Raw genomic sequence first — 5866 nt, forward strand, 5'->3', positions numbered from 1 at the left:
GCGGCGTGCTCGGGCAGGGCGGGACGCGGCACGCGTTTTGCTTGGGTTGAAGGGGCGGGGGCTGAGGCCCTGGAAAGTAGGGGAAAGGTCGCGGCGGCGGTGGCGGCGGCGGCTGCCGGGGCGCCGGGCGGGCGCAGAGGCTGGTGTAGCTGCCAGGGAAGTCCCGCCGGCCCGGCCAGGGAAGAGGCCCGCCCTAAAAGGGACCGCCTGCAGCCGACCCCATGGAGGGAATCCAGTGGATGACGGGGCCCACCCGGAGGCCTCACACCGGTTTTTGTTTGTTTTTAATTTCTATTAATCTGCCTTTGGTCCTTGTAGTGGACCTCTGAACAGGAAGAGGCTTGGAAGCTGGCTGGTTCTGGGTGACATTCCTTCATCTGCTTGTTCCTGCAGGCACCCGAAGCTTCTCGGCCAGCGTCTTCCACTGACACCCCTGCCCAGGCGTCCCTGGGCCGCAGTTTGCCACTGTCAGTGGGGTCAGGGGCAGCCTGAAAGGCTGATCACCTGAGAGGTGCCTGGTGAAACCTGCCCATTCATCCCAGGCCGGTGGAAACCAGGTCTGCTTGAGAGATCAGGCTGGTACCCACGCACCTTGTATCGTGTGTACTCCGGTTGCACACGTCTCTGACTGTGGTTTACCCACTTCTGCAGTTCTTAGTTCTTGGAGAGCATGTAGTGGATAGAATTATTAACTCCCAAAATTCATCAAAGCTTGAATTGTGTCCCACAAGTTTTATGTATTAGAATCTTAGTCCCCACGGTGACTGTTAAGAGGGTGGGAAATCCTATTATGGTGATTGAAAGGTGGGGCCTTGAAGAGATGATTGGATTGTAGGACCATGCGGTAGTGAATGGGTTAAAAACGGTGGTCGGGGGTGTGGTTCTGAAGGTTTTAAAAGAAGGGGAGAGTCTGTCTCTCTCCACTTCCACCGTCTTGCAGTGTGAGACCCCTGGGTCACTGTCACCACCAGATGGACTTTGCACTTCCCAGCCTTAGACACTGAAAGCAATAAATTTGGGTTTTCTTTCTAAATTACCCAGTTCCAGGTATTTTATTATAAGCGACAGAAACGGACTAATACAGAGCAGGAACTGTGCCGTGTTTGTGTCCCCCCAGCCTGCAGCGCAGCAATGGGACATCCCTCCCTTCATCCACTGAGCCACCGTTTGCTGAGTATTGATGTGGGTTTGCGCAGGGCAAGGTGCAGAGGCTGAGAGAGGAGTCCTGGTCCTTGAAAGCTGTAGCGGGTGAGACTAGACAGAATCCCTGCACCCTGGGGGCTGTGCTGTGAGCCGGAGAAGTCTTGGGCCCGAGGGAACAGGCCTGGCCTCACCAAGCTCACAGGGGCAGGCAGGCAGCCCCTTCACACTGACAAGGAAACACGTGGGGCCCAGGCTTCTGCCACCACTTGTTCCTCACAGGCCCACTATGGTTGGACAGAGGGGTTGAGTAGGCGGAAGAGAGGGTATTTGCTGAAAGAAACGGTAAGCCTTTCTAAAGATGAGTTAACCGTGATTCACAGTCGCTCCGGTGAAGACTTGGGGAGTCTCAAAAGGACATAGGATGTTCTGCACATGAAAAGAGTTAGGTCTTAGCCAAAGACTTGAATATTCTTTTTTTTTTGTCTTTTTTTTCCGTGTCCGGCAACGGATCGCAACCCTCAGTGTTGCCCCCGCACCGGACCGGGGACCGGCAACGGGATTGCAAGCCTCGGTGTTGCTCCCGCGCCTCGCTCAGCCAGTGAGCGGGAGCCGGTCTGTATGTGGGATCCGAACCCTCGGACGGGAGCGCCACCGCGCTTCCCAAGCGGCGCACTATCCAGTGCGCCACCGGGCCGGCCCTGAATATTCTGATTTGTCTGGTCTCCCGCCTTCTAACTGGTCTTCCTTTGTCCACTCCTGCCCCCACAATCTGTTCCCCACGCAGTATCCGGAGAGATCTTTAAACCTTTCAGTGGCTCCCACTGCACTTGGGATAATGTCTACACTCACTGCAGTGGCTTGTTAGCTCCTGCAGGAATCTGTCTCCTCCCGCTCCGGCCTCATCTGCTGTTTCTCTCCCCACAACCCAGTCTATACACCATCAAGGCCTCCTCCTGTTAGTCACATGTCACAACAGCCCCTCTACTGTCCCCAGGGCCTTCCTGTTTCCTGGAATGCTTTTCCCCTGGATGCATTCTGTGCTCTTACCTGTCATCCCCCTGACAGGCCTCCTCCTAAAGTCTAGAGCAGACTGCCAGTTACTCTCTCTCCGTGTCATCTAATTCACTTCCTCTACGTCTTTTGATACATGTTTGTTGTCTGTCTTCCCACTTCCACCTTCAGGAACCTCCCAAGGCCAGCAAGCTTCTCTGTCTAGTTTGTGTAGGCACACAGTAACTGTTGGTTGAATGAGTGAATGAAGGTGAAAACCTACTGGCCTCCCTGCTGGGACATCCCACAGGCACCTCTAATCCAGTGTTTTTGACATTGAACTTGTATTCTACCTGAGTCTGGATTTCTCACCTTCATGGAGGCCACCACTAGATACTCTGTTTCTTGATCTAGAAAGCTGAGTCACCTTTGACTCCTCTCTTTCTTGCACTTATTCCTTTTACCAATATTTCATGCCCTTTTTCCTCCTAAGTATCTCTCAAACTGTCCCTGTCACTCATTGCTGCCCTTGTCCAAGCCACGATCCGGGCCCATCTGAATTAATGCCACTGTCTCTCAGTGGGTCGCCCTACCTCCACCTACAATCTGCCTCTCACTGTGAGAATGATTCAAACCCTAAGTTGGAATTCAAAAAGCTATGGGACTGAATCTGCACTACTTAGTCAGGAATCTATGACTCTTCCTAACCGGGCTCCAGCCAGTGCTTCCTGTATCTTTTCCGACCAGTTCCCCAGATTGCTTTCCCTTTAGCCTTCAGTGCCCCTACTGTCATGTCAAGTCCACTCTCTTCTGCTTTGCAGGTGGTGTTTATTCTGCCTGGAACATCCCAACCATTGTCTGCTTTGACTAAAAGACTGCAGTGTGATTCCTCAGTGAAGCTATCCCTGAGTCCCCCAAACAGCAGGACACCTCTGTGGAAGGCAGTGTGCTTGGACTTCAGAGTCAGACCTGGATCCAAATCCCTGCTCTGCAGCATGACCTTGGCCAAGTCCTGCAGCCTGCATTTGCCTCATTCCTGCAGAACAGGAGGTGGCAACAGCTCTCCCAAGACCTGAAGCTCTAGCTTCTCTTGCCCCAGGCTCTGTTTCTGGTCCCTGGACAGCAGGAATACGTGGACACGTGGGTAGGAGGCTGGCTCAGGGCTCTTCATGTGTAAGCCCCTGTTCTGTCCATGTCGAGCCCATCTTCCAGACAGATAGGCAGGCTGTAGTTGCTGCCAAACCCCTGATTCTGGCCCTGCTCATAGTTAGAGCAATATTGACGTGTTTGTAAGCTAAAGACAGTTGCAAGTCATTCACTCAAAGACATCACTGAGACCCATGTCAGCACCAGGCTCCATAGACCCTCTGGGAGAGAGAGTGATCCTACATGACAGGGTGCCAGCACAGAGGATAGCATTCTGTGTTCCTTCTGAGCTTTGCTTGTTGACTTCTCAATATATCTTGGAGGTTATTGCATGTAAGTACACAAAAATCAACCTCATTCTTTGTAATGGTTAAATATTATTCCATTATATGGATGTGTTATAATTTATTTAACATTTCTGGTTAAATAACGAGGATGTTTAGGTTGTTTCTAGTTTCTTGGGAACATCCTGTCCATCCATCATTTGCCCACGTGTGAGGAAAACTGCAGGATCAGTTCCTAGAATTGGAATTACTAGGTTAACTGCTTTTTGCATTTCTTTGCCTTTTTTTTTTCTTTTCCTTTTGGGGGGAGGGGGATAAGTTTTATTGAAGTATAGCATAGTATAGTATAGATATAGGAAAGTGCAAAAACTTATGTATACAAATCAGTGAATTTTCACAAGGCAAACACCCTGTGTCAGCTGCACCCAAATCAAGCAACAATATTAGCAGAATCCCAGAAGCCCCTTTGAGTTTCTTTCCAGTCACTACTTGTCTCCTCCCTGACGTCCTGCCCAGGATAATTCTTATCATGGCTTCTAACACCACTGGTTTGTTTTGATTCATTAAAACTTTTAAAGATATGTGCAGCCTTGGCTCTGCTGGGGCCTGAGATGCACAATTCCTGGGATGCGGGCGCTGTGCTAGGATTGCAGGGCAACGGGTCAGGGTCAGTACCTGGGCTGGAGGTGGGTATGGGGCTGGCAGGGGGCTGGTGGAGCCTGGCTTCAGTGGGGCCATCCTGCCTCAGCCCAAGCAGCAGGCCAGGCTGGGGGCCTATGGAGGCTGGGCTTGGCGGAGGTGCTGGCTTGGGTGCTGGTGGCGCTGCCTCTGCTGCGGGCACGCTGCCAGACATCCTCAGAGCAGAGCTACTGAGCAGCAGCAGGCATTGCATTTTCAGTTGTCATTAAGTTCACAGTCAGATTGGAAATGTTCAAGTAGAAGCTTCCTTGCCTGCAGTGAGGCAGAGAGATATACATTATATCCTAAAAGACATGGGCTTCAACCTGACTTTCCACCTTTCCAGCAAATTCCAGTTACTGTTGCTTTTTATTCTGTGCTTTACTGTGGTTGGGTGAGCCATCAGTAACTACTTTGTGAGTGCTGTTCAAGAGATTCCTAAAGGAAAGGATTTCAAGGCTAATTTCAGTAAGGCCACAATTTGGGGGAAGAAGAAGCTCTGACTAGTGAAGTGTCCATGAAAAATGCAGAACTTGACAACTGCCCTTCTGTGGCTCCACACCTTAGAAGCCAGAACAAGCTCATTTCAAACTAGATCTCACTTTGGAAGACGTACAGGCAGAAAATCACAAAGCGCCTGGAGGCCAGTATCAGTGGGAGGAGTATAAGGCTTTACAGTGGATCATCACCCTCATTCTTCACCGAAACAGAGAGAAACACCTGATGTACCTGCTAGGACATCTCATCCCTTCTTGCAGAGGCAGCAGCCTGGAGTACGGCATCTACATTATCTACTAGGCTGGAAGTAAAAAGTTTAAGGGAGCCAAACTCTTGGATGTGGGCTATCTAGAAGCTTCAAAAGAAGAAAACGGGGACTGCTTTATAGCCGACCTTGTAGACCTGCTACCCAAGAATGACTTTAACCATTACAGGTGAAAGGATCAGCCCAAGCATCTGGTAAGGTTGGCAGGAACAGCATTGGGTATGGGTTACGCTAGAATGGATATTTGGGGGGTGTTATGGCCCTAGGCAGAGAGGTGAGTATTGATGTGGGTTTGCGCTGGGCAAGGTGCAGAGGCTGAGAGAGGAGTCCAATTTTTCAAGGTGAATGGATTCTCTAACAACTACTAGGGGAGGGGAGGCAAAGACGATGACCTCAGACTCAGGGTCGAGCTCCATAGAACGAAACCATCCTGGCCAAAGCCTGCCGTGGATGAGAACCCGTGATCTTCCACACTGGAGTGGAGGCAGTGAGGCGGGTGTAGAACAAACAAAGCTCTTACAGTGTCATGGGTCTGGGGAAAAGGTGAGTTGAGTAATTGTTCATATAAGTGACTGTGGAACCTAGCCCTTTATATATCAACATCACAGTGGATTCCTGAACTGGTTCATGACCTTGGATCTTTTGGTGACATTGGGAAGAACCGATTATTTGATTATAATTTTGGCCTGTAGACTTCCCCTGGTAGCACACATTAAAAACTTGTTGCAGCTGGGCCGGCCCAGTGGCGCACTGGATAAGTGCGCCGCTTGGGAAGCGCGGCGGCGCTCCCGCCCGAGGGTTCGGATCCCACATACAGACCGGTTCCCGCTCACTGGCTGAGCGAGGCGCGGGGGCAGCGCCG

The 5866-nt window shown here is 51.1% G+C and overlaps 1 pseudogene; it reads left to right on the forward strand.

The window, feature by feature from the left end:
* The first annotated feature begins 4462 nt into the window (after nucleotides 1-4462).
* Nucleotides 4463-5735, forward strand: LOC103606227 (annotated as a pseudogene).
* Nucleotides 5736-5866: the final 131 nt, after the last annotated feature.

Source organism: Galeopterus variegatus, unplaced genomic scaffold (genome assembly GCF_000696425.1).
Source record: "Galeopterus variegatus unplaced genomic scaffold, G_variegatus-3.0.2 Scaffold6391, whole genome shotgun sequence".
Taxonomy (NCBI): Eukaryota; Metazoa; Chordata; class Mammalia; order Dermoptera; family Cynocephalidae; genus Galeopterus; species Galeopterus variegatus.